This window comes from Equus przewalskii, chromosome 18 (genome assembly GCF_037783145.1).
Source record: "Equus przewalskii isolate Varuska chromosome 18, EquPr2, whole genome shotgun sequence".
Taxonomy (NCBI): domain Eukaryota; kingdom Metazoa; phylum Chordata; class Mammalia; order Perissodactyla; family Equidae; genus Equus; species Equus przewalskii.
In genome coordinates, this window is record NC_091848.1 from 10,617,666 (window position 1) to 10,642,046 (window position 24,381).

The 24,381-nt window shown below is 38.1% G+C and overlaps 1 protein-coding gene across 1 annotated transcript in view; it reads left to right on the plus strand.

The window, feature by feature from the left end:
- Positions 1–24,381, plus strand: part of LOC103558421 (uncharacterized) — a 505,308-nt gene that overhangs the window by 29,466 nt on the left and 451,461 nt on the right. The gene's annotated exons all lie outside the window — the stretch shown is intronic.

Here is a 24,381-nt window from a genome sequence, read left to right on the forward strand (position 1 = left end):
GATTTTCTTAGTATTCTCTTACAATCTTTCATATGCCTGTGATATCCATTGTAATTTCTCCTCTTTCATTTTTAATTTTATTTATTTGAGTCTCCTTTTTTTCTTAGTGAATCTGGCTAAGAGTTTGTCAATTTTTTTTATCTTCTCAAAAAACCAGCTCTTAGTTTAATTGATCCTTTCTGTTGTTTTTTTAGTCTCTATTTCACTTATGTCTGTTCTGATTTTTATTATTTCCCTCCTACTGACTTTGGGCTTTGTTTGGTTCTTTCTCTAGTTATTTTAGGTGTAGTTTAAGGTTACTTATTTGAAATTTTTCTTGTTTGTTGAGTTATGCCTGTATTGCTGTAAATTTCCCTTTTAGGACCACTTTTGTTGCAGTTCATAAGAGTTCATATGCTGTGCTTTCATTTTTATTTGTCTCCAGGTATTTTTTGACTTCTTCTTTGATTTCTTTGTCGATCCAATGATTGTCCAGTAGCATACTGTTTAGTGTCCACATATTTGTGAGTTTCCCAGCTTTTTTCTTGTGGTTGGTTTCTAGTTTCATAGTGTTGTGGTCAGAAAAGATGCTTGATATGATTTCAGTCTTCTTAAGTTTATTGAGTCTTACCTTATTTCCTAACATATGGTCTATCTTTGAGAATGTTCCATGTGCACTTGAGAAGAATGTGTATTCTGCTGTTTTTCGATGGAATGTTCTATATCTATTAAGTCCATCTGGTCTAGTGTTTCATTTAAGGCCACTGTTTCCTTGTTGACTTTTTGTCTGGATGATCTATCCATTGACATAAATGGGGTGTTGAGGTCCCCTGCTATTATTGTGTTGCCTTCAATTTCTCCCTTTATGTCTGTTAATAGCTGCTTTATATACATTGGTGCTCCTGTGTTAGGTGCATATATATTAATAAATGTTATGCCTTCCTGGTGGAATGTCCCTTTTATCATTATATAATGCCCATTTTCATCTCTCATCATCTTTTTTATCTTGAAGTCTGCTTTGTCTGATATAAGTATGGCTACACCTGCTTTCTTTTGATTACCATTTTCCTGGAGTATCACCTTCCATCCCCTCACTCTGAGTCTATGTTTGTATTTAGAGCTGAGATGTGTTTCCTGAAGGCAGCCTATTGCTGGGTCTTGTTTTTTAATCCATCCTGCCACTCTGTGTCTTTTGATTGGAGAATTCAGTCCATTTACATTCAGAGTGATAATTGATATGTGAGGGTTTAATATTGCCATTTCATCTCCTGTTTTCCAATTCTCTATATTTCCATTGTTTCTTTGCCCATGTATATCTGAATGCCATTTCGATTTGGTGGTTTTCTGTGATGGTTTTCTCAATATTCTTTTTATTTATGATCTGTGACTCTGCTCTGATTTTTTTGCACTGTGGTTACCATGAAGTTTGTATAAAAGATCTCATAGATGAAATGGTCCATTTTCTGGTAGCCTCTTATCTCCATTAACTTAAGCAGATTCCATCCCTCTCCTGTTTCCCTTCCACGTTTTTGTTGTCACAAATTATTCCTTTTTGTGTTGTGAGTTTTTGACTAAATTGAAGTATTTATCATTATTTTTGATGCTTTCTTTCTCTTTTATGGTATAATTGAGTGTTTGCTAACCTGTCCTGATAGAAAGCTGCAATTTTCTGATTTTGTCTACTTATCTGCTTGCTCAAAGCTTTGTAAACCTTTGTCTTTTTGTTTCAGGTAGAAGGGCTCCCTTCATTATTTCTTATAAGGCAGGTCTAGTGGCGATGAACTCCCTCAGCTTTTATTTATCTGGGAAAGCTTTTATTTCTCCATCATATCTGAAGGATAATTTCACTAGATAGAGTATTTTTGGCTGATAGTTTTTGTATTTCAGTATTTTGAATATTTCATTCCATTCTCTCCCAGCCTGTAAGGTTTCTACTCAGAAATCCTATGAAACCTGATGGGAGTTCCTTTGTAGGTTATTTTCTTCTCTCTTATTGCCCTTAATATTTTTTCTTTTCATTGACTTTTGACAGTTTTAATAGTAAATGCCTTAGAGAAGGTCTTTTTTGCATTGATGTAATTAAGAGTTCTGTTGGCTTCATGTATTTGTATGTCCAATTTCTTCTCTAGTTTTTGGAAATTCTCAGCTATTATTTCTTTGAACAAGCTCTCTGCTCCTTTCTCCCTCTCTTCTCTGGCTGGGATACTTATAATCCTTATGTTCCTTTTCCTAATTGAGTCAGATATTTCTCAATGAATTTCTTAATTTTTTTTGAATCTTAGTTCTCTCTCCTTCTTCACCTGAAGTATTTCTAGGTTTCTATCTTCAAGGTCATTGATTCTCTCCTCTATAAGGCCTACTTTATTTTTTGTGCCTTCTACATTTTTTTATCTCATTAATTGTGTTCTTCATATCCAGAATTTCTGTTGTTTTTTTTTCAGAGCTTCGGTCCTTTTGGTGAAGTATTCCTTCTGTTCATTACTTTTATTCCTGAGCTCATTGAACTATCTTTCTGAGTTTTCTTGTAACTCCCTGAGTTTCTTTATGACAGCTATTTTGAATTCTCTGTCAGTTAGTTCTAGTCTTCTGTGACTTCAGGTTTGGTTTCTTGGAGAGCTGTCATTTTCCTTCTGCTCTGCAGTGTTACTGTAGTTCTTCATGGTGTTTGATGAATTGTTCCTCTGCTGGCACATTTGCAGTCATAGTCACCTTTCCTTATTTGGGTGCAGCTTTGATTACTTTGGTTATGGTCACTTGGGTCTGTGTTCCTCCACTGGCTCTCTGTGGCTGTGGATGCTGCTGTCCCATGCACTGCTTACACTGCTGTTCCCAGGTTGTTTTGCAGTGCTGGTTACACCACTGGCAGGGGTGCTGGGTTCAAATGTGTCACTGTCACTGGTGGGGGCTTAGGGACCTTCGGACTTATATACAGCCTCTGCTAGTGGTGGAACTGGTGTTGGGCTTGCTGCTGCTGGGGACTGGGTCACTGGTCCTGCTATAGATCTTGTTGCTTTTGGTTGCAGATTCCCTCTGCCACCATTGGGGGTGGCAGAGGCTGTTTTTTTTTTTTTTGTTCCTGCCCCATCTGCTTGCAGTTATGCCAGTCAGCCACTCTACATTTGTGTGGGTTGGGCTGCAGGTGCTTGGCAGGGTGACTTTGTGCATGAAGGCCAGGCCACTGCACTCAGCATGTGGGTCTTGCTTGCGTGGGTGGGGCTGCTGCTCAGATAGGGCACCTTTGCACAGGCTGAGCCACCATCACTCAGTGGGACCATTGGCATGGGTGGGGCTGCTGCAGCACAGTGGGTGGTCCCACGGCTGTGCTACCACTGCTCTGCAAGTCTTCACGCATGGGGGCGAGCTGCACCTGCCTTCAGTCACAGTTTTGGTGGCTGCTGTGTAAAGATCCACGTCTTGGGTCCCTCCCTGCCGGCAGGGAGGGGGAGTGGACTTCTCCCCTAGTTCCACTGCTTCCTAGGGATCCAGTCCACCCACCTTCACATGTATAGCTGCACGGATCTCTCAGGTGTCCTGTTGTGCTGTGTAGGGAAGCCTCTATTGGTTAAAGGTGTCTGTTTAGAGGGGAGAGAAAAAGGGAACAACTCAGTCCACCATGATGCTAACATCACTCAAGATAATTTTTGAAGAACACAGGAGCCTCTGTAAAGATGACAGAATGACATAAACTGAAGCACTGGTTACAGATCATGGTAATTAGTAATACCAGCTTGATCAGATACTCGATTAGTAAGGGTAGAACTAGATTTCTACTTCCTTTCCTTGTTCTTAAAAGAGAAGAGCAGTATTCATGCCCTTTGTTGATTCAGCACTCCTTTACCGGGAAGCTCTTCTTCTCTAAAGGAATAATCCAAAGTATGGAGAAACACCATCAGCATGCAGATGTTCATAACTGCGTTATTTATAAAAAGGAGAAACTGAAAGCTACCTTATAGGATGTGATGCATCCACTGAAGAGAATTTTTGCAGGCATTAAAAGTTATACTTATGAAATTTTAGCAACATGGAAACTGCTTTGATATGATGTTAGGTGAAAAATTATTTTCTGAAGATAAAATTGCAGATAACTTTATTATATTTTTACCATAAATATGTATTGAAAATGGATTTATGGAAAAATGACAGTCATTTGATTACTCTTATTATTAATGTTATAGATGAAGAACCCAGGGTTTGGTGCATTGAAGTGACTTTTTAAGTTCACACAGCGACTCAGTGACAGAGGCTGGACCTGATCCCAGGGTCGTCTGCCTCTAAAACCATGGCTTAACATTATACTAAACTTGTAATATTGCTTCTAGCCAGCCCTGGTGGTCTAGTGGTTGAAATTTGGCCTCTCACTGTTGGGGCCCAAGTTCATTTCCCAGTCAGGGAACCACACTACCCATCTGTTGGTTGTCATACTGTGGTGACTGCATGTTGCTGAAAGCTATGTCACCAGTATTTCAATTACTAGCAAGGTCACCCATGGTGGACAGGTTTCCATAGAGCTTCTAGATTAAGACAGACTAGGAAGTAGGACCTGACCACCCACTTACAAAAAAACTGGCCATGAAAACCCTATGAATATCAGTGGAGCATTGTCTGATACAGTGCTGGGAAGTGAGAAGATGGTGCAAAAATGCCAGACAGGGTTCCGCTCTGTTGTACACAGGGTTGATAGGAGTTGGAATTGACTCTATGGCACTAACAATAGCAATATTGCTTATACATTTAAGATATAGATACATATTATAAGAAAAAAGTCAGGGGAAATCCAGAATGGTACCGTAAAAATTTTTTCTTTGACTTAATTTGTTCAACTTTAATTTTCTTTCCACCTTCATTTGTTCCCCATACCTCCTTATTAATTCTTCCCTTTCCTTTCCTGTTCTTTTTTACCTCATACTTTTGTAGGAGAGGAAAAAGTTTTCCTCACCTCTCTTAGGGTCCTTGGCTGGGTCTGAAAATTAGACTGACAGAGACTAACAGGAGAAAAGTGTAGAAATTTATTTAATATCAGTTTTACATGATACAAGAGTCTTCATAAGGAAATGAAGACCCGAAGAAACAGTTAAACCTGAGTGTTTCTATGCTAGGTTTGACGGAAAGTAGACAACTGTGGAAAGATACCATAAGACAAAGAGTAGGAGGTAAGTGTAGTAAACTGGGGGACACTTAGTATAGCCTATTCCTTCAGAGTCTTCTTGGTGTCCCTCTGCCTTGGAGATAAAGATGCTCCTTTCCTCGGGGTATCGCGAGGGCTCCTCTCACATGAAGTCTGATAACCTGCTCCTGAGGACAAGGGAAGGTGGGAGGGAAGGTCAGAGAGACCTTCCTGCTTCTGCTGTTTTCTCAAACTCCTTCAGCTTAAATAAAATATTCATTACGCCAAGGTGGGGTATTTTGGGGTAATGTGTCCTGAGTCCCATCACTTTCACTTCATATTTTTACCAAGACTGTGCTTTGGGGCATTGCTGCATCACTGCCTCACCCAGTCTCCCATCCTGTTCCTGACTGGTCTTCTCCCAACCTTGGCCATTCCCTCTTGGATGCCTCCCACCTGTCTTAGTTTCTTCTTTCTCCATTGAGACTACTGGAAATAGACGAGGGCATTTCCAGACTTTCTTGAGGGTGACACTCATCGCATCTCATATATTTTAAATCTGAGCAATTAGAAGTTTCTACTTCTGCTCTTTAGCTCTCATTTTATGAGCTGCCTTTCCTGGAGTTAATGACTGTGTGGAGCAAATGTTAACTGTTTCTGAAGAATTCATACTAATTTGGCCCTTTAAAAGTTTTAAGCAGAAAGGCTATTTTCCCTGGCCTCCCAGGGGTACTGGGTAGAGGTGGAAGATGTTGGTGTTTATCGCATGCTTTTAATTAACATGTTTGTTTTTAGGGTGTCTTTTCTTCTCTGACATTTCTCCCTTTAGACTCAGCAAATTTTTGAATCATTGGTTCTCCTGCCATGAGAACATCCTTTGAGAGAGGCCCTGGAGATGTTAAGAGACCCTGGAGATCTCAAGAGATGTTAATTAGCAGAAGTAAATAAATGGCCTGTTTATTTGTATGCACATTTTAATGCTGTCCTTTCCTTTTTTAAGTTAAGAAGTAGAAAATGTGCTTGTGCTTAAATGTAGTGTAAAGTTTCCCATATTCCTTTGGGTGCTGGTGTGTTTTCCCTGGTTGCTGAAGATGTGTTCAAAAGGATTTTCTCTCTTGAGAATGTCCCTCTTCCATTTTATTGCCTTGTATTGCCATCCCTGCCCCTGCACAAAGACGGCATCTGAGTAGTAATAATATTTTACAATCTCCTATAGTTACCAGACTTACTTATTTTAAAAAATTACACAGGACTGTAGTTGAGGAAACAGAAGCTTGGGAATTGCTCATCATTTGCATAAAACTCTTTTCTTTCAAAAGTGTAAAAATTAGAGTGACAGAGCAAGAAGGAACCTTTAGAATATCTTCCCCATTCTTATCTTCAGGCAGCCTCACGCTTAAGACAGCTCAAGAAAATGAAATGCTGCCCTACTTGGAAGCCATTAAAATTGTTTTCAAAACTTTTCCTGGTATCTTCCTTCCAAAATATGTCATACTATTGGAACTTTCTTATTAATATTTTACTTAATCTCTTACAGCAGAATTCAAGCCAGTTATTTTTATATCCTGTTCAGGAGAAGCAATATAAAATAGTGGTTAAGAGCGTGAACTCTGGAGTCACACCACCTGGGTTCAAATCGTGGCTTTGCCACTTACTACTGTGTGACCCTGGGTAAGACACTTCAGTTCACTTGGCTGTAGTAGTCTCATCTCTAAAATTGGGTAATACTGGTTATGAGAATTTAGTGAGGTGTTGCCTGTAAGATACTTGGAGCAGTGCCTGTGCATAGTAAACACTAAATAATTGTTATTAGATTAGACTTACCTTTAAAAGAGGAAAATGATCTTCAGACTGGAAAGGATAGAATAATAGTTGTGAGGAAATTGATATCTGAAGATGTCAGGAGATAGTAAGAAAGCCTCAATTTGAGATTTTTAATTTTAGACTAATAACATTATAGATTACTGAGATAACGTGCATATGTTAGGATAGAACCAGTTTTGCTAATTTTCATGGAAGCGTGGAGATATTTCTGAAATCAGGCAAGAAATAAGTGATGTTTTCAAAAAGCGTCCAACAAAACCTAATGATGTCGTTATGGATGTGATGAAGCCATATTGACTTGATTATATTAGCTGGATTTACAGCTTTTGACTAATACCATTACAGTGTTAGTGGGTCATGAGCAATTTTTGTCCGATCTGGAATTTGAAGGAGTTCACAATGAGAAAAATAAAATGTAAGTAAAAGTAGAAAATTGGCTCCATGGTGCAGCAGAATCCAAGTATGAAATCTAAGCTCCCAACATATATCTTAGCACTGAACTTCAGATTTAACTCAGAGCTTCTTGGCAGCCAAGATGACAGAGGAGATATGATCAGTTATCTTATTGTTGTTAGCCAAAAGAAGAAAGTAAATAGGTTCCTCAGGGGTAAATTTTTCCTAGTACTGATTTTTAAAAGAGATTTATCCCATGGGGCCATAAATAGTGAACACTGATTTGACAAGCAATTCTTTCAGCTTTATTTTTTGAAGCAAATGTTCTTTTTTAAAGCAACCTTAGGAAAAATGTCTAATATCATTAAATGTCAGTTCGGAAAAGGCACCATCGTGAAAGGCTAAGCTGATGTGATCTGTGCAGGTGAATTTGATGTGTTCTGACTTGATGCAAAGTGTAGAGATTGACTCTAACATTGTCTTTCAACAATGTTCTTATTTTTCTTTTGAGGAAGATTAGCCCTGAGCTAACATCTGCTGCAAATCTTCTTCTTCTTTTTTTTTCCTGAGGAAGATTGGCCCTGAGCTAACATCCGTGCCCATGTTCCTCTACTTTACATGTGGGATGCCTGTCACGGCATGGCTTAATAAGCAGTGCATAGGTCTGCACCTGGGATCTGAACTGGTGAACCCTGGGCTGCCAATGTGGAGCGTGCAAACTTAACTGCTAAGCCACCAGGCCAACCCGTCAACAATGTTCTTTAGCATCATTTCTCTAAGCAGAGTTTGAGAGGAGCTGGATTAAAGGTTCTAGTTCAAAAAGGGACAGGAGTAATCCTTTTGATTGAGAGTTTTAGTGGGACCACTATGATTTAGAAATAAGCTAGGAAGCTGATAAAGTCAACCTCCTATGAGAAAAACCACAGTGTGTTTATACACCACGTCTTGAAGCTCTGGGTTCAGCAGAGGTGCTGTGGGCACTTGGTTGGGTGAGGGAGTCAGGGAAGAGAAAGACTTGTGGGGTAAGATTAAGCAGCTCAGCTTCTCTTATTTTTATACATCGGTGTTCTACAAAAGACTATACGTCAAACAGTGAAAGAAATAATTTTGCTTAAAAATACTGGAAAACTGCTTCCATATTGCATGATTGTAGTGATTTTGGTCTAATTACTCATGGCAATAAAAAAAATCCACAATAAACTGTCATGGATTGGTTTATTTTTCTGAAGATATAGCTAAATGAATTAGTTGCATGGTGTACCTCCTAAAAGGGCTGTGGAAATGGGCAAAAAAAACACAAATAAATTCAATTGCCTTTTGAAGAAAAATTTCTAAAGATGCTGATTTTAGTTTTTGAGTAGTTAATACTAATTCATAATCTATTATTTTTGACTTTGGCTAGAAAACAGAACAAATTATGTATTTTTAAATCCACCTAGGATTCTAGGTTCCTAGACCAACCTGGAATAATGAAAATAAAACAGTATATCATCATACAGGTGAATTATTATTTTTCTAATTTCTATGGAAATGGAAAATGTATCCGTTCATTTAATTATTTACAACAAACTGAAGACACTAAAACACAGCCGTGCTCCACACCAGTAGAGACTACTTGTTCAGCTTTGCTAACCCTCATTCTTCCAATGTATAAAAATGCAAGTTTCACATAAGCATCAATAACTGAGTGTCCATGTTGATATCGTGAAGCTGAAGCCACACCTGTTCCCTCTCCTTAGAGTTAAAGATAATTCAAGGTGGATAAAAAGCTATCTATAGTCTATTCTGAAATGGCAACAGATAGATAAGTAAAGATGAGGCCTCTCTCAGTCTCTCCTCTGTAATTGGAATGGAGCTCCAGCATGTCTTTGTACCGAAGACTGATCACGCATTAGAGTCTTGACACCTCCTAGAAATTTTATATCCCTACAAATTCCATTGAGATAGGGTCACCATTAATTTATTACGTAAACTAGGACACCTTTGAGTATGGAAGTGGTTAACAGCAGAACAACAAGCAAAAATGGAAGGGACTCTCCTGGGCAAACTTCTTGTGTAGTCTCCCAAAGTCTGGGTATAAACAGGTTCAGGAATCCTAGTGTGTGACAGGTTAGGGAGATGGAAAAATGATTGATTAAAATCAATAACATTAAACACATTCACTGTTGACCAGTTGGAATATACAAAAAGTATAAATAAGAAAATATAAATCACCTGTAACCCTACTTCCTAGAGATTACAATTGTTAATATTTGGGTGAGTGTATTTCCACCTAGAATCTTCATGTACAGTAAGGAACATATATCTTGTTTTTTTTTTTTAAGTTGGGATCCTATTTAGCCACTGCTTTGTATTTGTTGCATTAATCATGAGCATTTCCCCATGTCAAATATTATTTAAAAATATGCTTTTAGGGATGCAAAGTATTTTATGTTGTAGTTGTGCTATAATTTATTAATGTTTCCTTATCATTGCTATTTTGAGTTATTTCTAATTTTTTTATGATTATAAAATATAATGAACATCTTTGTACCTCAGTTTTTGAGTGGAAGTCTCATAATTTCTTGAGAATAAATTCCTGGAAGTGGAATTACTGAGTCAAATTTTCAGGGCTCTTGAATTATATGTGTGTGTGTGTGTATAATTCAAATTGTTGTCCTTCTGCAAAAATACACCAGCTTAAAATACCACCAGCAATATATTAGATTGCCGCCATTGGTTGCCTTTTTTCTTGTATAACATCTATAACACCAGTAGCTAAAATGGAGAAAAAAATGTGTGTGTGTGATGTGTGTGTGTATAGTTTCCTCTAGATGCAGCTCATAAATTGCTATGTGGCAAGTAAGTTGAAAATAATTACTTCATTGAGATACCCTTTGCTTTATTAACTTTGGAGAAATCATAAATCTTTTATTTTTATCTCATAGTGCTTTTTACAACATGACAAGCAGTGTGTCTGGGGTTGGTTATGAAAGCACAAATATGTACAGAAATTTCTTACTTGTCTGAGTGGGTTGAAAATGAAAGGGAATTAGGCTTCTAAGTCAGTGTTCAATTGGTACTTCTGACTTAAATGCCAATCAGGCGGAGTACGCGAGGTGGTGGTGCGAACATCAGGGCTTCTGTCTTGAACAGACTTTCCAAATTGGGTGAGGGGGCCGTTTGATATGCGAGAGCAACGTTAAGTTGGAGAATGATCTCTTTGCTTAGTTGCAGAAGATATATCAGTTGTTTTTCAGGAGCTTAAGTCTGTCAAACTGGCGTTGTTCTTTATTGAGAAGATGGATGGACGATTACAGGAGCTCATCTTCAGGGCACTACTGTGATCAAGACACAGCAAGTGAATAAAACATGTACTCCATTCTAATGGATCTCAGGAGCTGTAAGCAGATCTTAGACTGTCCATTAAGGATTTTTATTTGCTGTTTTAATTTATGGGAGTCATTAGCAAAGTTGCTCCTTGTTCTATTCTAAATAATCTGTTGAGAAAAATCCCAGCTCTAGCTAACTTTTCCTTGTTCCTGAAATTGAGGGAAGAGAGTTGAAGACAGTTTAGAACAGTTGAACTGTTCTAAGTGTTCAAGGCACATAAGGCAAGAAGCTTCTAGACCTGGTTGTAGGTCCTCCATAGCGCTTATCAGGGACTTCTCTGAGTGTCTCCTTTAACCACCTCTCCCTCTCACGTGTGCATTTTGTGAGCCCTCTGCAGTGTCCAGGGTTGTGAGGGACAGAGCTCCAGTCTCAGGTGAGTGAACTGTTTATCAGGGCTTGGTTGGTATATAGTATGAGAACACAGTGCTAATCGGACACTTCAAGTGTGCTGCTAATACATGTAAATCCTCTCAGCTAATAAGCTCTTTTGGATTTCTCCATTAAGATCATGCATATCTTAAGGGGAGTTGGCCACACTACCATGTTGTGTGGAGTTTGGATTAGCAACCACAATTCACCAAGCTTAAAGCTGACTCTTTCAATCCTTCATAGACCTTTTAAAAGAGGAGCCATCAGCTCAGACAAGATAAGTGTGCGGAAGGATAAAAGAAATAGGATGTCATCATCAGAGACAAAATTTGATGTACTCTGTCTTTCTAGTGGATAAATAATACAAAAGGCAATATTGTCCAAGAGAAAGACAAAATAATATCAAAAGAGTTTCTTGGGACATACTTTGAAGTTTTTTCTCCCCTAATTATACAGAGGAAGATTATTGTGCTCCACATCCACCAGAGTTAGAAAAGGAGGGGGAAATGTTCTTAAACTGCAGTGTGGGAAACTTAGGTTGGCTATAAGGAATAATATTCTGGTAGGATTGTTCAACATTAGAAAGGGAGCAGGAGAGACAGTGCAGGCCTTAACCTGGGGTGGAGGAGTTGCCCGCCCACCTGGCCTCTAAATGCATTGTAGAAGTCTTTAGAAAGCTGTCAGCAAAGGTTATGTGAAAGAAGTAGATAAGCCGTGCTACACAGACTTTGTAGGACTTGTTAGAAAGTAAGAGGAACAGCGAGGAATTGCTCCCAGGCCAAAAAGAAAAAAATCATCCTAGGGACAGCAGAAGAGTGGAAGTGCTAATGCACATCAAAATATGAAAGAAGTACAGACGTGGGCAGCAAAATACACTTGAAAAAAGATAAAGGAAAAGGGAGAGGAATTAAAATGTTAGCTTGCTGTGCTTATAGGAAACAGTTGTGAGCTTGTAGAAATGTTTCGGTTTAGTGGCTGGAAAATGCGTATAAAATGTAAATATCTCTTTACATTTTTATCGGAAACATTTTGAATGACTTTCCTAGGAGAGTATTAATTTTTTAAGAGGCTGAGCTATTTGTGTACCTTCAGATAGAAGGATAAAATCAATGGTCTCCTAGTATCAATTCTTAAGTTGTGATTCTCTGATCATTATTGAGATTATTTGTGCTGAGTGTGTGTTAGGAAGTTCCCAGTACATATGGGGATCATTGAACAAATGTTTACTGAGCAACTACTGGGGAAAAAGGCATGGGATGCGAAGTTTGACAAGACATGATGCATTTTTCAAAAGGAGCTTGCAGCATCCTCAGGGAGATCTGATGGAAACAGACACGGCACGGGCCGCCTGAGAGGGACAAGCCTTTCTACAAGGGCAGAGAGCCGGCATAAATGAGTTTGGGCTACCTGAGAACGTGCGAGACTTTCCTGGAGGGATGGCACCTGAACTGGGCCTTGACGCGGGGGATGGAGTTTTTGACTTGATGGAGATTAGTAGGCAGAGGGAGGAGGCATCCCAGGTGCAGAGAACAGTGGGTGGAAGTATATAGAAGCTGCATTCATAATGCGTGGTGTTTTTTGAAAGCCAACAAGGCTTTTGAGGAGGAAAGTGCACCATTAGAGCTTTTGGAGATAAGCTTGGGGGAAGAGATAAGACAAGAAGCTACTAGTTAGCTTAGGCAAGAGGTATGACTGCTTGTCCTAGGTCAGAGACTGAGGAAAGGAAATGATGGAGTCATGAGGAAGAAATTGTGCAGGAGTCGTGAGGAAGAAATTGTGCAGACAGACCTGGGTAGGTGAAAAGGGAAGATTCAGAGATAACACAAGGACAGTGGGGTGATTGGTAGAATCTTGAGGCTGTTGACAAAAGCTAGAGAGAAGGAAAGGATGCTGATAAGCAAGTCCTCGGAATCAGAGCTGGCTTCTCTTTCTGGCTGCTTTTCTTTCTTCCTTCCCAACCTTCTTTCCATCCCTGGCAGGCAGCCTCTGCTTTGTGCCTGGCTCTGCACAAGATTAAGGAATGAAGGGAAAAAACATGCAAAAAACATCCCCCTGCCCCTTTAAGTGTTCCTCATGTAGTTTTGGGGATAAGATCTGTCCATACTTATGAAATAATTAGCACACAGTTAAAGATAATATAGCTACTGTGTGAATGCGAAAGAGAAAAATGGTGGGTTGGAGTCTCTGTCCTGCAGACGCTAAACTTAGAAGCAAATATGCAAAGTGTCCTCTGTGTTAGCTGTGCATCAGGTAATAAATGGGGTCAAGCTCATCGGTTCTGGTCCCAGTTTGCTGTTAGAAGATTTCTCTTTCAGGTCTCCTTGAAGATGTTAGCATTTCTCCGTGTGTTGTCACCCTCAGATTCAGAGATCAGAGGAATATTAAATAAGTTTGTGACAAGCTATTCCTGCCCTCTTGTTTTTTATGGAGATTTCTGTCCCCTAGGAATTACTTTGCAGATGCTTCTTTTTGAAAGCTTTCCTGTATTTCATAAATATTTGTTGAATGAATGAATAGAGTGACTTTTTAAGTTAACTCCAGCTTCCAAATACGGCATTCCTAGATGAAGTGAAGTCTTCAAATGATTTTAGGGTCAGATTTGTCGTGGTAATATCTTAGCATAGGATTCAAGCTTCGGATTTCACATCTGGGAGTTGGGAGCTAGAATACTTACACACCGCCCACCCACCTCCTCTTTTTAAAGGCCCTGTGACTTCAGCGGAAGCTGTAAGAATTTACTTTATTCAAAACTCTTAAAAGATTTCAAAATGGGCTGGTTATTTTGCACTTTCCTCTTAATAACACCCATGGATAAATACCGGTATCTTTTGTTACCATCTGTTTTCTAGTTTCTAGGTCTATTTTTATGCCCTGTTTCTATTCTGTTAAAAATTCTCTTCTATTTATAAAAAGTACATATAGTTGGCAATATGAGATTTTTTTGCGTCTTCTTGTATTTGATGAGACAAACCACTAGATCATTTTGGAAGATGTAGTGATTTGTGAAATTTGAATATGAAAACCAGTAGCCAAAGGAAGAAAAGCAGTCAGGGTATTTGCCAGATGAGAGATGCCTCGCTGCTCTTCAGAAGGCCACTGAGGGCCACTTGCTAAGAAAAGACTCATGGTGTCTAATTTTTTGATATTCACTCAGGATGACCATGGAGTTCAGAACAGGTATTGTTTATAGAGGGAACGGATAGTGATCCCTGCGGGACACTAGAAGGGATTTTTTTTTTCCTATTTCTACTCTTTTGGGTTTCTGTTCTCTAATTAAAATTGGTGTTTTGGAAAAAGAGAACATGAATTCTGAGTACAGTAATAAATTCTATCCTTGCCTCAGATGGAATTAAAATGACTGCAGACTTGAAATTTCCCTGCCTCTGAAAACTTAATTTGATATTTTCTGTTACACACCAAGTAGTGATTTGCAGAGGCACAGACTGCAAGATTAATTGAGGCAGCCATCTCTTCTGGCGCTTCTAATCTTACATCTAATTATCTGATCATCTGAATCGCAAATACAGTAGTTAAAGGGTGTCTGTTTAAAGGGCAGCTGCAAAATGTAAATATTAAAAAGGAGCTCTCTGGTTTTCGGGAGACAGACATGGAGACTTATAATAGCCATTATGTTCTTCTTGGTATTAGGTCAGCAGGTCACATAAAAATGTGGTTACATTGTTCCGTCACTAAAATGTGAGGATAATTCTGAAGTCGGTAGCAGGCTTATTTTGACAATTAACCTCCATTAGTATTCTAGACCACATAAGAGCAAAACTCTTAAAAGGCTCTCTTTTTCATGAATGTACTGTCAAATTGACTTCATCATTTAAATAGGACTGTAGTCACAGTAAATGATGAGTTGATATTTATACAAAGCATAACCTTAATTAAACTATTATGAGCAATTAAACCCAGTGTTCACGGAATTATTGTACATTTGTATGTAATAGAGTAAAAACATTGCATAGGACTGTTAAGCTTTTTGTATGAATCTAATTAACTTTGACAGGCTCTGGGCTTTTCTCCCCCTTGTTTTTAGAAGTGCTGTAGATAAATGTACTTGCATCTGGAAAACTTCAAACAGTTTTGATCAGCAATTCGGGTCTGATTTAAAATGTATGTATTGAGATGCTCTCTTAAATACAAAGCTGATCGACATGCAGTGCACAACTTCTTGGAGCAGGAAGGCAGATGTGGAAGGGAGAACAGCTGTAGACTGGAGCCGCCAGTGGATACTGTTTTTGTCACAATTTAATGTCAGGCGGCTACTGCTGTGAGCAGGTCTTTGTATATTTGGCTCTGGTTAATGCTGCAGGTGTGAAAAGGTGAACTCATGCTGCTGATTCCCTGGAAGGCAATTAGGAGGGAGATATTTCTCCCCACCCATGCTATTCTCGGGAACAAAGGCACCATGTGTAAATCCAAGTTCCCACGGACTCCCGGGGACTTCCTGTGTTTCATAAGTGGGGGAATGAAGTCCTCCTGCAAACAGTGAATTACAACGTTGAGGGTACTGGGGTTCCTGTTCTACTGTTGATCCCCTGAAATCCCACTAAGGATCAGTCCTGAGAGGAAGCTAGGAATTTCTCAGTCTAATTTCTATGGTTCAAAGGTAAGAACAATAACAGCGATGGTTATATTTTATTCAGCACCAATGCTTTAGGTGATTTTCGTACATTATTTTATTTAACCTTTACCTCAACGCTTTGAAGTAGATACTATTTCCAATTTACTGATGAGGAAAATGAGTTCCGGAGCATTTATTGTCCTTCTCAAAGGCACAGAACCACAAAGTGTTAGTGCTATTAAAATGTGAGATAGAGGGCCCAAGATGGTGGTGTAGGAAGACCCTGAACTCACCTCCCCCCGGGGACACACTGGATCTACAGCTACATATAGAGCAAGTCCTCCTGAAGAACTGAGCACTGACTGAACAGCTTCTGTGCAACAAGTGATAGAGAAACCACATAGAGACCGGTAGGAGAGACAGAGCCATGGCATCCATGAGAACTCTGCCCTTAATGCAGCAACCTGCAGCAGGGAGGGATGTCACTGATGGGCTTGCAAGCAGACTTGCCCACCTTGGGGCACAGCAAAAAAACAGTCGTTAAAGAACACTTAGATTATACAGGTGGAGAATCCATTTAGTAACTCTAGAGTGTCTGCCAAACAGGCAGGGAACTGCTGGAACTCTCTCCAGGGTCTGAGGCACTGGTGAGCACCATTTCTTTGCATTCCCCTTCACCTTGATTGTGCAGGTGGGAGCATGGTCCAGATGCTCTAGCCAGCCTGCTAAGATTGCCCCAGCGTGCCGTGGGCCTCTGGCCCACAGCAGCTCCAGCCATCCCCCCAAGGTGGCCCTGGAGTGGCGCACTCCAGGCTCCCCTGCTCGCACTTGCCCCAGCTCCAGCCACCCCACCAGGGCAGCCTCAGAATGGTGAGCCCAGGGACCCCCTAGCTTGTGCCCACTCCAGCTCCAGCCTTTTCACCATGGCAGCTAGGACATGGCACATCCCAGGACTCTCCTGGCTTGCCCCTACTCTAGCTCCAGACAGCCTGCAAAAGCTGTCTGGCACATGCAGTCTACACAGGAGATGCTCTTACATAAGGCCATTCCTTCAAGACCAGGAGAGGTAGCTGTTTTGCCTAATTCATAGAAACAAACACAGAAAGTCAAACGAAATGAGGATAAAGAGGAATATCTTCCAAATGAAAGAACGAGATAAAACCCCAGAAAAAATCTCTAATGAAATGGAGATAAGTAATTTCCCTGATAATTCAAAGTAATGGTTGTAGAGATGCTCACCGAACTTGGGAGTAGAATGGAGCAACACAGTGAGAACTTCAACAAAGAGTTAGAAAATATAAGAAAGAACCAATCAGAGGTGAAGAATACAATAGTAAAATGAAAAATAGACTAGAGGGAATCAATGGCAGATTAGATGTTATGGAAGAACAGGTTAGCATTCTAGAAGACAAAATAGTGGAAGTCACCCAATCAGAACAGCAAAAAGAAAAAAAGAATTAAAAAAAATGAGGATAGTTTAAGGGACCTTTGGGACAACATCATGCATACTAATATTTGCATTGTAGGTGTCTCAGAAGGAGAAGAGAGAGAGTTAGGGGCAGAAACTTACTTAAAAAATTAATGACTAAAAACTTACCTAAAGAAGGAAAGAAACAGATATCCAGTTCCAGGAAGCACAGAGACTCCCATACAAGATGAACCAAAGAGGCCCACACCAGGACATATTATGATTGAAATGGCAAAAGTTAAAGATAAAGAGAGAATCTTAAAGGCAGTGAGAGAAAAACAATGTCACATTCAAGTCACATACAACAAGTCCCTTAAGACTATCAGCTGATTTTCCAGCAGAAACTTTGCAGGACAGAAGGGAATGGCATGATATTTAAAATGCTAAAAGGAAAAAACTTAACACCCAAGAATAGTCTACCTAGCAAGGTTATCATTCAGAATTGAAGGAGAGATAAAGAGTTTTCCAGATAAGCAAAAACTTAAGGAGTTTGTCACCACTTAACTGGCCTTACAAGAAATGTTAGAGTCTTTTAAGTGGAAAAGAAAAGGCCATACCTAGAAATCAGAAAATATATGAAAGAAAAAATCTCACTGGTAAAGACAAATATTTAGTAAAGGCAATGGGTCAGCCCTTTACAAAGCTAGTATGAAGGTTAAAAGACAGAAGTAGTAAAATCAGCTATAACTACAATAAGTAGTTAAGGGGTACACAAAATGAAAAGATGTAAAATATGATGTCAAAAACATAAAACATGGGGAGGGTGAGTAAAAATGTAGTGCTTTTAGAATGCATCAGAACATAAGCAACTATCACCTTAAAATAGACTGCTATATATATATATATATAGGTCAATATATATGTTAATCTCATGGTAACCACAAACCAAAAACCTGCAAAAGATGCTCAAAAAAATAAAGAGAAGAGATTGCAAACATAACACCAAAGATAACCATCAAACCACAAGAGGCCAAGAGAAGAAGAAAAGAATGTAGAACTACAAAAACAACCAGAAAATAGCTAACAAAATGGCAATAAGTACATACTTATAAATAATTACTTTAAATGTATGATGGACTGAATGCTTTGATCAAAAACCATAGGGTGGCTGAATGGATAAAAACAAACCAAGATCCATCTATGTGCTGCTTATAAGAAACTCACTTCAGATCCAAAGACACACACGTACTGAAATTGAAGGGATGGAAAAACATATTCCATGAAAATGGAAACAAAAAGAAAGTGGAAGTAGCAATACTAATATCAGATGAAATAGACTTTAAAATAAAGACTATAACAAAAGACAAAAAGAGCATTACATAATCATAAAGAGGTCAATCCAAGAAAAGGATATAACATTGGTAAATATTTATGCACCCAACTTAGAAGTACCTAAATATATAAAACAAATTTTAAGAGACCTAAAAGGAGAAATTGACAGGAATACAATAATAGTAGGGAAATTTAGTACCTCCCTTACATCATGGGTAGATCATCCAGACAGAAAATCAATAAGGAAACATTGGTCTTAAATGACACATTAGACTAGATGAACTTAATTGGTGTATAGAGAACATTCCATCCAAAAAACTGCAGAATATACATTCTTCTAAAGTGCACATGGAACACTCTCCAGATAGAACACGTTAGGCCACAAAACAAGTCTCACAAAATTTAAGAAGATTGAAATCATACCAAGAATCTTGGCTGACCACAGTGGTATGAAACTAGAAATCAATTACAAGAAGAAAACTGGAAAAAACACAAACTCATGGAGATTAAACATCTAAGATCAATGAAGAAATCAGCGAGGAAGTCAAAAAATACCTTGAGACAAATTAAAATGGAAACACAACTTTCCAAAATCTATGGGATGCAGCAAATGCACTTCTTAGAGGGAAGTTCATAGCAATACGGGCCTACCTCAAGAAATAAGAAAAACTTCAAATAACAATCTAACTTTATACTTAAACTAGAAAAAGAAGAGGAAATAAAGTCCAAAGTTAGTAAAATGAAGGAAATAATAAAGATCAGACCAGAAATAAATAAAATAGAAACCAAAAAAAAGATCAATGAAACTAAAAGATTGTTCTTTCAAAAGATAAACAAAATTGATAAACTGTTAGCCAGACTCATCAATAAAAAAGAGAGAGGGTTCATATAAATAAAATCATAAATGGAAGAGGAGAAGTAACAACTGACACCACAGAAATACAAAGGATCATAAGAGACTACTATGAGCAATTATACGTCAACAAATTGGAAAACCTAGAAGAAATGGATAAATTCTTAGAAACAAACAACCATCCAAGACTGAATCAGGAAGAAATAGCAAATGTGAATAGACTGATTTCAGGTAGTGAATTGAATCAGTAATTTAAACAATCCCAAAAAACAAAAGTCCACATCCAGAAGCTTCACAGATGAATTCTACTAAACATTTAAAGAAGAGTTCATACCTATCCTTCTTGATTTATTCCAAAAAATTGAAGAGGAAGGAATGGTTCTAAACTCATTTTACAAGGCCAGCATCACTCTGTTACCAAAACCTGACAAAGACACTACAAAAAAAGAAAATTACAGGCCAATATCCCTGATGAACATAAATGCAACAATCCTCAACCAAATATTAGCAAATCAAATACAACAGTACATCAAAAGGATCATATACTATGATCAAGTGGGATTTATTCCAGGGATGCAGCGGTGGTTCAACATTTGCAAATCAATCAACATGATATACCACATTAACAAAATGAAGGATCAAAACCATGGTCATCTCAACAGATGCCAAAAAAGCATTTGACAAAATTCAACATCCATTTATGATAAAAACTTTCAACAAAGGGGGTATAGAATGAATATACCTCAATATAATGAAGGCCATATATGAGAAATCCACAGTTAACATCATACTCAATGGCAAAAAGCTGAAAGCTTTTCCTCTAAGATCAGGTAGAAGACAGAGATGCCCACTTTTGCCACTTTAGTTCCATATAGTATTAGAAGTCCAAGCCATGGCAGTTAGGCAAGAAAAAGAAATGAAATCATCAAAATTGGAAAGGATGAAGTGAAACTGTCAGTATTTGCAGGTGAAATGATGCTATAGAGATAAAACTCTAAAGACTCCACCAGAGAACTATTTGAACTATTCATTTATTTATTTGAATAAATGAATTAAGTTGCAGGATACAAAATTAATATGCAGAAATTGGTTGCATTTCTATATACTAATAGCAAGCTATCCGAAAGAGAAATTAAGAAAATAATCCCATTTAAAATTGCATCAAAAAGAATAAAATAGCTAGGAATAAATTTAACCAAGGAGGTGAAAGACTTGTACTCTGAAAACTGTAAGACATTGCTGAAAGAAATTGAAGATGACATAATTAAATGAAAAGATATACCATGCTCATGGGTTGGAAAAATTATTATTGTTAAAATGTTGACATCATGAAAAACAATCTACAGTTTCAATGCAATCCCTATCAAAATACCAATGGCATTTGTCACAGCACTAGAAGAAAGAATTGTAAAATTTGTATGGAGCCAAAAGAGACCTCAAGTAATCAAAGCAATCTTGAGAAAGAACAAAGCTGGAGGTATCATGTTCCCTGAATTCCAACTATGTTACAAAGCTACAGTAATAGAACAATATGGTACTGGCACAAAAACAGACACATAGATCAATGGAACAGAATAGAGAGTTCCAGAAATAATCCCACACATATATGTTCAATTAATCTATGACAAAGGAGAAAAAAACATTCAGTGGTGAAAGGATAGTCTCTTCAATAAATGATGTTGGGAAAACTGGACAGCTATATGCAAAGAATGAAACTAGATCACTATCTTACACGATATACAAAAGTAAATTCGAAATGGATTAAAGACTTGGATGTAAGACCCGAAACCATAAAACTCCCATAAGAAAACCCAGCCAGCTCTTTGACATTGATCTTAGCAATATTTGTTTGGTTCAATCTCCTCTGCAAGGGCAACACAAACAAAAATAAACAAATGGGATTACATCAAACTGAAAAGCTTTTACACAGTGAAGGAAACTATCAACAAAATGAAAAGGCAACCTACTGAATGCGAGAAGATATTTGCAAATTATACGTCTGATAAGAGGTTAATATCCAAAATAAATAAAGAAGTTACAGAACTTAATATCAAAAATACAAACAACCCTATTAAAAATTGGGCAGAGGACTTGAATAGGCATTTTCCAAAGAAGACATACAGATGCCCAACAGGCATGTGAAAAGATGCTCAGTATCGCTAATCATCAGGGAAATGCAAATCAAAGCCACAGTGAGATACTACCTCACACCTGTCAGAATGGCTATTATCAAAAAGACAAAAAATAAGTGTTGGCAAGAATGTGGAGAAAAGGGAACTCGTACACTGTAGGTGGGAATGTAAATTGATGGATTCACTATGGAAACAGTATGGCAGTTCCATCAAAAAATTAAAAATATAATTACCATACTATCCAGCAATTCCACTTCTGGGTACTTATCCGAAGAAAATGAAAACACTAATTCAAAGAGATATATGCACCCCTTGTTCATGGCAGCATTGTTTACAATAGCCAAGATATTGAAGCAACTTGTGTGTCCATCAATAGATGAATGGATAAGAAGATGTGGTGTATATAGACAATGAAATATTAGTTAGCCATAAAGAAGAATGAAATCTTGCCGTTTGCAACAACATGGATGGACCTAGAGGGTATCATGCTAAATGAAATAAGTCTGACAGAGAAAGACAAATATCATATGATTTCACGTGTATGAGGAATCTAGAAAGCAAAACAGAAACAGAAACAGACTCATTGATACAGAAAAAAAACTGGTGGTTACCAGAGTGGGAAAGGGATAGGGTGGGTGAAATAGATGAAGGCAATTAAGAGGTATAAACTGCTGGTTATAAAATTAGTAAGTCATGGGAATATAATGTACAACATAGGGAATATAGTCAATAATATTGTAATAACTTGTATGGTGACAGTAACTAAACTTATCATGGTGATCATTTCGTAATGTATATAAATAGTGAATCACTGTGATGTTCAGCTGAAACTAATAGGGTGTTATGTCGATTATACTTGAATTATACTTTGTTACATCTCAAAAGAATGTGAAATAAATCATAAATTGACGGATGTTGAATGAGATAAAAATTAAGTGAAAAAATGTAACAAAACAGTATGTACATAAAATGGACCTGTTTATGTAAAAAAATATAAAAACGGAATGTGTGTAAATATATATACACACGCACACACACACACACGTATATAAATGCAGATAAAGAGAACCAGAGGGGAGCACACTAGGCTGAGAAAGGGTATTTGATGTAGCGAGCAGGAGAAAGGACAAGCAGAGTGATTTCTTTCAAGTTTTTGTCAGTAATCTCTTAGGTTGTTTAAATCTTTAATTCACGTGTTGCTTGGGTAATTACAAACTTAAAGATCAGGAAAGGACTTTTACTGCTAATGTGAAGATTTGAAAATGAAAATATCTAAAAAGGTAGTGGTGGTAGCTCTGATTTCATCTAGGGCTATCTGACTCCAACATTTGTGCTTTTCCTACTAAACTATGTGGCCTTTTAAAATGTGTGACTAATGTTAAAACAGTCCCATGAAATAAGATGGTGAATCTCCTGACCTCCCCCTGGTCTTTGGAAAACCCTGCTCACATATAACTGACTTGGGGATACATCAGAATTCCATCCTTAACCTATTAAGCTAATCAATGTATATCGAGCACCTATGATGTACGGTTGCACTGTGAAGCCCAGAGGAGGCTGCCGAAATGAATAAGGCATTGGCTCTGCCATTAAGGTGTGCACAGCATCATGAACAGAGAGACTCATGCCCTAGTAGCTGACACAGAAAGCCCTGTGTCACATAGCAATTTACTGGATACCTAGGTAGATGGCCTGGAGCTGCACATGTTGGAGGATACTGAGGTGTGGCCCCTGTCCTCAAAAACTATGTATTATTGTAGGAAACACAAGTTAAAACATGGGAAAGTATTACAGAACAAGAAAAGCCAGGAATATTATAAAGTTAGGCCCCAAGTGAAATAGGAATTCAGAAAAGGAAATGATCACTGTGGGTCAGAAATGTAGAAGAAGTTTTCATAAGGAAATAAATTAGACTACTAGCATTTTTTCTGCTTGGCGGTTGCTCTGTAAAAGAGTGGTGGCCAGGAACCCTAGTTTGCACTTCGAAATCAGTGTTTGAATGGAGTCTCTCTTCACCCTCTGACCCTTGTTTAAAATAACAAACAGAATAACAATTAAATCCATCCACAGCTGATGCATTTAATTGACCTATTTATACTATCTGTGCATGCATTCAATTGGTATATGCATCTATAAATCAGGCATCACAGATGTCTCCCTCTGTCTCTTCTCCCTCCTCCCTACACTTTCTTGCTCCATCCATCCCTCCCTCCCCTTCCTCTCTTCTTTCCCCTTTCCCTTTGTTTTTTTTTTCCTGCTGATATTTCTAAGATATGGAGCATAGAATTAGGCACGTTTGGTTAAAGAAAAAAAAGAAAAGATTTCTATTCTAAGATAAGAGACTAGAAGTGTACAGGAGCTAGCTGTTTAGGGAGTCTCCCTTTAAGAGACATTAAACCTGTGTTCCGGATTCTTCTAATAGTCCTGTGATCGTGCTTCTGCAGTACCTAGCACAGTGCTGGCATATACTAGACGCTTAGTAAGCATTGTTCTCTTCTCCACCGTCGTCTTCCACCTTTCCCATAAGTCTTTAGTGATCTAATCTGGGAAGAAGCGAAAAAAACCCATGTAGGAGGGACTGTAAAAAATAGTCTAAGACTGAGGTTTGCATATTTGGAAGAAATTTGATTTTCAGCAGTCAATTTCTGCCAAGTTTCAATATTACAGTGACTAGGTCAATTACTATTGAGCACCCCTGAACTTTTTAGAGGGAAGATAACAATGTAAGTATATTAAAAAATGCATATGCATCTGGGGCAAGCCACATACGCTGTGAAGTAATTGGGATGGTTATTTTTGAAAAAGATATTTCTATCATATCGACTTCTTTCTATTTTTTGTTTTTAATCATTTTAAAACAGATAAAAATCTTCCATAGCTAGTCTGACTCATACTTACTTAAAGACTGAACTGAAGACGCAGCCCCTCCATGCATTTTTTAAAATGATAATTTTTCAAATTATATAAGTATGCACTTTTACCAGAGGAAATCTGTAAAATAAACAAAGGGAGTATAAGAAAACCAGCAAGAGAAAACTATTGTTA